This window comes from Charadrius vociferus, unplaced genomic scaffold, assembly GCF_000708025.1.
Source record: "Charadrius vociferus isolate BGI_N301 unplaced genomic scaffold, ASM70802v2 scaffold498, whole genome shotgun sequence".
Lineage (NCBI taxonomy): Eukaryota > Metazoa > Chordata > Aves > Charadriiformes > Charadriidae > Charadrius > Charadrius vociferus.
In genome coordinates, this window is record NW_009649588.1 from 785,953 (window position 1) to 793,604 (window position 7,652).

The window sequence follows — 7,652 nt, forward strand, 5'->3', positions numbered from 1 at the left end:
CAGTTCACTCCACCCACTGCCATCCTCCAAAAAGATATTTTACAACCAAATCAGAAGGTTTTCTTTGAGGTCGCACCCTGGCCTTTAGCAGCACACATAAAAGACAGTCTTCACCACACCCTGCAAAGGGTGCCAGCTCTCAGAGGATTTTGGCTATGCCTCTTGTATGTCTCTCTCCTTCAGATTATCTGTAACTGCAACTTCAGGTCTAAAGGCAAAGTAGTCCACCTAACAGCTCAGCACAAAAAACTGCAGAAGTTGCTTCGCTTGGTTTAAGAGAAACAACAACTAGGAATAACTTGGTTTTTTCATCTGTTGGAAAGTTGAAGTCAGGCAAAAATGTAATGGTTTCTTTCCCCCTGTCCCCCCCCCCAAGAAAGAGAACAAAGCAATCCCTTCAGCAGCAGCCCAGGGGACGTGTGCGGGGCTCATGGGCTCTGCTCAATGAAGAGCTTGTTTACCCTGAAAATCTGAAGTTATTCTGACTACACTGAGCTCATCCAGAGCTAGATCATAATCTAAATTGGAAATCTACCCTCAACCAGCAAGTCTTGCCTAAACATGCGAGTTAGCCCTAAGTAGACAGAACACACACTTGACGAAGGCAGTCCTCAACAATGGACTCTTGGAGCTTCCCAGCAGCAGTAAGTACCTGCCATTTCATTTTACTTTGGTTTTCTTTTAGCCAACTCGGAAAACAAACAACCGACTGTACCAGCCGAGCTTACAAACAAGTCAAACACAAGCAAGGCAGATGAGCCGGCTGCTGGGCACCCACAGCTTGTGCCACGCGCCTTGTACGCTGCGTGAAGCGCAGCTTGGCCTCATCTATGCGCGTAGTCGAGCAGTCCCGCTTCGGCAGCTGGCTGTTCGGCTCTTCTCACGCGAAGCACAGATCTCTCACCTGCCTTTCTGTATTGGAAATACCTGCCACAGGATTTAGAAAGGTGGATTTGGGGTTTTTTTTCTTTCTTTGTTTTTAAAAGCTGGGGAAAAAATATCTAATTCCCAATCCTCAATGGGCAGCAGGTTAGCTCGCACAGAACACTCACCAAAGCATTTCCTGAAGTAATTAAATCTGTATCATATTAATGCCATTTCTGTGCTACAAATGACACTCCACTTCACTCATTAAACAGACGATTCATGAGATTTTCAGTCCACATCAGCTGGAAATTTAGCTTTCTACTAAACAGTAGTGTTACACCTATTAGATGGCAAGTTGGGACTAGGGGCTCAGAAAAGCAAAGGCAGGCATTTCTGGAATACAGTTTTAAACCAAGAAATGAATTGTACCTTACTTGAAAATATGTTTTCTTTCAAATTAACTCTGCTTTTAAACTTGATTAAAACGCTTTCTTCAAAGGAAGAAGTACAATACTATACCCATGCTGTTAAATTTAACATTAAATATGTTTAAGAAATGCAATGCAGCATAGTGTGTCTCTAATAATCCAAACACCCCTGTGACTTACTACAATCATATTTGGAATACACCAGTGAACCTGCTGAGAAAACTTGGTTTAATCAGGTTGCTATACCTCACTTATCCTTATAGCACATGGGAGAAATAAGCATCAGAGTCCAACAAAGGTTTTCATAGTTGCTGAGAAGTATGAAGTCGAATGGACAAAATTACACCTGCATGAGTAGTATCAAGGGTCAGCTGGAAGATGTGACAAGCACTATGTTTCTTTGGGAATCCAACTGAGGGAGGCAGCAGAACTCTGGACACCCCAGGAGCTGGAAAACAGAGGTCTGCAAGACTGTCACAAAAAGTGATGACACAGCCAAGAGGAAAAAGGAACCAAGAGTGTGGATTTCACCAGCGCAAGAAAGAAGAGCCAAGAGTCTGCAATTCAGAGTACTAACCGTGTCCATGAACAATAACAAGAGCTGTCCTAGGCAGCTTAAAGTCGTTCAGGAGATGTAAACCACCATGCCTGAGGACATAAACCAGCCACTAACTACGTGGTATTAAGCACAGATTTCCTTGATAGGCAACAAGCAATTTTTTTTTTTTTCTTTTCTTGGAAATATTAAGCAGTGGCATAGACATAACACAGGAGACAAATAAGAAACTGGAGACTCCCCTATGTATACATACTATACTGGTACTGAGTACCAGGATAGAGAGGAAAGCTTTGTACAATATGTGAAACAAGGGGTCTGAACAGAGAGTGACAAAACAAATTCTTTAAAACCATTAGTTACTTCTCATATTTGCCAGTTCACATGAGGAGGAAGTTCCTTTTGTAACTGCAGCTGAGACCAATGCAAACAAAACAGGTTTAAAGCAAAAAAAACCACCAAAGACCAAAAAACCCAAACACAAATCAAGAAGTGCAGACTCATCAACTCCAGATCTTCCTCCAGACACACGAGCACCTTCAGAAGAGCCCTGCTCCAGCCACAAAATACATTTTAAAGCTTGCAAGAAAAATTGTTAGTAAAAAAGGTTCTTCTAATAATAAAAGTTTTGCCAAGCAAGGCAATTAATACAGGTGTAAAGACAACCTACAGAGTATAAATTACCCAGACATCCCAAGCAGCTCCATCCTGCCACACCTCCTTCCACCCCAGCTCGCCTCTTACATCAGGCACGCAGATGAACTGCACGTCTTCAGATGCAAAGAAAGGCCAAGAAATTTCATCAAGTTCTCCTGCATAAACAAGATGCTCTGATTTCCAGTTCTCCCTGTGCCTGATGTGCAGGAGCAGCCCAACGGTATTTTTTTACTATTTTGAGCTGGGTAAGAACCTTATTGCTTCCTCCCTTCAGGCCATCTTTAGGGGCTTGTTGGAGCAGGAATATAATTAACAACTCCCCATTCAAGCCTGGTATAGTGATTTGTAAATCCCTTTTTAAGCCATAAGCTTTTAACATGCCTGTATCACTGTTGCCCCTCAACTACTTATCCAAACATAACATACATCCAAACATAAAAACAGCTTTAACAGTCTGGAAGCCAATTCCGGCCCGATTTGTTCCTGACTTCCTACTGCCAGGGCAGCCTGTAAAGTTCCCAGGAGACTGCCAGAAACGAACTTCTCATAAAAAGCCTTGAAGATGACATGGCTTTAGATCCCTCCTTCATAGAGCAGTTACCACAACGCTGCCCCGCACACCCAGTGAAGAGGGAACACCACCTGGCATGAGCACAGCACGATTTGGCTAAACCAGAACTTGAGAGCACGGGGTCCTGACAACCAAATACCTCCCACCATCAGCAGCGGTTTGTATTCGTGACTTCAGTACTAGTCCCAAATAGAAAAAGTTATAAAACACTATAAAAGCTCTCTATAAATGTCAGTAAAACCCAAATGGGTATCAGGAAATAAGCAGGAGAAGGTACTTCTACCTCGCCTTGCTCTACAGCATTTATTGTCTAACAAGCGTAACAAAAAGTGCCAAGTCACACCTTTTCAGTGCGCTGCAGAACAGACATCCCATTCCACTTTTCACACCGGCACCCAGGGATGCTCACAGACACTCTCACGCAAGGACGTCAGCGCAGCAGACTGCCTTCTTACGGTTTCACGACAACTCAAAACGCTCCAAGTGCCAGCAGGCGGAGGAAAGGACAGGAGTTCAGTGACAGGAGACAATGACCCACCACATCTCCACAGAAGCCTATTTCAGCACTGGCAGAGAGGTTATGGTTTTGTGGTTCTGCAAGGGTCCTACAAGGCCTGCTATGTTTTTGGGATGTGAGAAGGTTGAACAGCACAAGTGAGAAGATGCAAATGCTGTCAGGTTATTTCTGACCAAACCCAATTTATAAGAAGCATAACTATTTACAGCTAAATGGAGGATACCATGAACTTAATTTTACATTTTTATTTTTGTTTAGCTGCATTGTGCTCATCTGGAGAAAGATGAAAATATGGTTATTGGTCCATTACTGAGTTAGAAAAGCCTTGGGGAGCAGTATAGAATACATACACTCATCTGTAATCTGTTCACACAGATGCGTGAAAACCAAAGGCAAAACTTGCTGAGATAACAGAAATGTCTTAATTTAATTTCTAACACAGCAGCGCAATCCCTGTGTAACAATATTAAGTTCATCTAAGAATCTGAGCTTAAACACCCTCTTTGTTAAGGTAGTTCCCACATGCAGCCTGTGACACAGGCAAGCAGACAGCAAGCTAGCAAAACATTAGGAACTGCAAGTTTCAGCTGGCCAAGAACGACTCATGCCAGGCAGTGACAGATCTGTTCGGATGAGAACATCTGCTGCTACTGCTGAGGATACCAGGAATACTTGGACCAGATCTATCCTATAAAAGGTCTGCAGATATATGCTACAACTTACACCAAACTTACTAGTGCAAGTGTGGTTTATTCTGGTAAAAGCACTCTTATGCCACCATAATTTACACTAGGCTCACAAACTAAATAAATTAAACCAGGGCAACAGAATTGTATCCACATTAGGGCGATTGCCAGGACAAAAAGTGCTAAAAAAAAATGTGCAGGCTTCTGGATTATTTGTTACAGAAGAGAAGATCAAGAGCTAACCTGGTTCAAGTTTAACTTCTCTGGGATGCACAGCAACATCACTTGGAGCCAAACCACACTTTGTGCTACGGCGGTCTCTTCCTGAGGAACCCTATTTTTCTCAGGCTCAGGAACATACCGCAAGATGTTAGAGATAGGCAGGAAGACTTCTGTGTTTTGTACATGACAAGATTTGCTCCAGGGGCACACAGAGGCATTAGATAAACTTGTACGTATCCGGCAATTCTGTAGGAATTCACACAACCACCCCAGACCTCGATGCCCTCAGAGAGCTACGAGCAACTTGGCGTTAAGCAGCTGAGGCAAGACCTCAAGAATCAAACTAGCACAAAAATTGAAAGTCTTACTGGTCCCATAGACTTAAAATTCATTAATGAAACAGGCTCTTTTTTTTTTCTGTAGTTGCAGGAGCTATCCTACAGACAAGAAAGGCAGACGGGACCCATGACACCAGTAACACTTCTCTGCGTTTCTGTATCCCCTTCACGTCTTTCATCCTCTCCCCACTGAAGCTGCCGTTTTTGAGCTGCATGGATAATCCAGTTGCCAAATAACTAGAGGGAAGCCACATCTCTATAATTTACAAGTGTCCTACTCATAACCAGTCAGCCCAACAGCTTCCATGCAAAACTAAAAAACAGGTAACGCTCCTCTCTCTGCGGCTGCACAAATCCTTCAGCGCAGACAGACTCTGCTCACACCCAACCACCCCCTCAGAAAGTCCATGCCTACTTATTTTCCTACTCACACCCTAAACTAAGCATTCATGCAAACCCTACACAGCTTCTGAACTCGCCCACCAACTTGCCCACAGCCACAATACATAATGACACAGAGAACACCACGTCAACTCATCCTTCCACTGCTTCACTGCTGAGGATAAGTTACACAGATCTGCTAGTTTTTCTTCCAAGTTTTACTTCTGAAATTAGTTAATGGATTCTTCTGAGCTTCGTACTGGAATTCTTCAAATGAGAGAAACCCAAATCAATTGGCATTTGGAGACCATAACAGCCTCTGGTACCAGAGCATGCGTTGGAATCATCTACCCTTAAAGTACAAGGACATAAAATTCTTGAGTCTCTGCAATACCTTTTCAATACAGAAACCTAAACCGATCATTTTATTTGAAAAAACAACACTCAAAATAAATGGGACTTGCATAGTCTAGGTACAGGCTAGAGATAAAATTAATCTCCAAAAAGAGCCACTGAAACATTACTTTTGGCTGGAAACAAAATGCTCCAACATTGGCAACCTACCTGACCAATTCTACCCAACGTGAAGAGCAGCTGGGCTAAGAGAGAGATCCTGGAGTGATAAAAAGAGAGACAGGCAGCAGGTAAAAATTAGGCTCTGCAAAGGCAGGTAATACAAATGTATTTCTTAACGTGCCATAAAAGAACCAGGTACGTGTATTTTTGGTTCTTTACATCTTGCAAGCCTGAGGAGAAAAGATGAGTAAGCTTAAAAAAAAAACCAAAACAAACAAAACACACAATCATATTTGTATATTAATGCACGTAACCTACTTTCACACATAGTTAATGAGTTCCTTCATGGGATTTGAACCTGAACAATTTTGAGTTTAAAAAAACCACAACTCTAATGACTACAAGTTTTGTTGCTAATGTAGTTACGTCTGGCGCTCTTACTCCTCACACACACTTAACCCATGTTTTCCCAGTACATTTTTCAGAGAAGAACAAAATGCTATACTTAAAGATGGAATTCTGTGAAAAGGTACTTCTCCACAGAATAACTGACGGTATCTTTTAATTAAGCAGGTTTTTTTTACAATAAAAAATTGCATGCTTCCTGTAACCTCATCTTGCTGTTACAGTAGAAGAGCAGTTTTTCCCAAGAATATGACCTCTTTCTGCTTAGAGCAACCCTTCCGCACCTTAATTTCAGATACGGCATACGGTCATCTAAAATATGATGACCAACCACCTAAAAAGCATTCAGGTGTTTTGAAGAGTATTGGATCAACGGCTCATTTCAATTTCATGTCTTTGCTTCGCCTTTCTCCAGTCTTCCAAAACTGCTTCTCAACACACGCAGCAAAAGAATTATTAGTGCACAGGCTCTGTGGTGTCTTTTTTTGCAAATTCTTGCTGATCTTCCTTCTCTGTGAATTTTATTTCATTTTATATCTCAGCCCTGCTAGCTCAACCCACACAGAGGGCTGTTTAAGTCTGTCCACCATCAACACCTATTGAAAAGTTAATCACCAACTTCATATTCTATTTATTTTTAGTTTACTTTTCTCCTTGAGAATATCAAAGTTGTACTACAACGGTCACTCCAAATGCCACATTGCCTAAAAGCAGATGATAATAAGACGCTGAAGCAGGTTGTGTTTTTGGGAGAGTAGCATAGAGACTCCCCACCCAGAGCAGATACGCACATCTTATGACAACTTCACAGGAAGCTGCTGCAACCAGAAGGAATGCCCACCCGGTACAAAAACTCTGCTACAGACTTACGATAATCCTGCGTTTAAGCGACACTGAAAGCTCTGCTCCTACTTTACAGACTAAGATGAAATAAATGTCTTCATTACTTTCAAATGATAGGACTTAAAAATAAAAACCCTTTGGAATTAACCACTTGTAAGTTTCATTTACACGCAGGTATGTAGCATAAAAGTCTTGTGGCGGGTATATTCTTTTTACTCGATGTCATTGGACTCATCTCCCCTGAGCGCAACGGAGAAGTTCAAACTGCTGTCGGTGGCTGTAGAAGGACCTTCCACGAAACGGGTGTCACTGAAAACACACTGCAGGACACGCTGTTTGCCAGGCCACCTCAGGATAAAGCGTTTGTTGGCCGGGCCACCTCAGGTGCCGCGGCTGTGCCAGCGCAGCGTGTCCTCCGCAGCTCTCGCCACCAAACCCCGCGCCGGGACCCGCCGGCTCTGCTGGGCCTCGACACCCCGGCGGCGTCCCAGGTGTGTTAATGCAGGGGCACAAGGGAACAGGAGATGTGGACACAAACCAGGTGGTTGGCTATTTTTAATTTAAAAAGCTGATGTACTTCAGAGTCCCTAACAACCACTGCCTGGCGCCCCGGCTCGCTAAAAGACATTCGGAACACGGAAAGTGACCCCGGAGCGCTGAGGCGG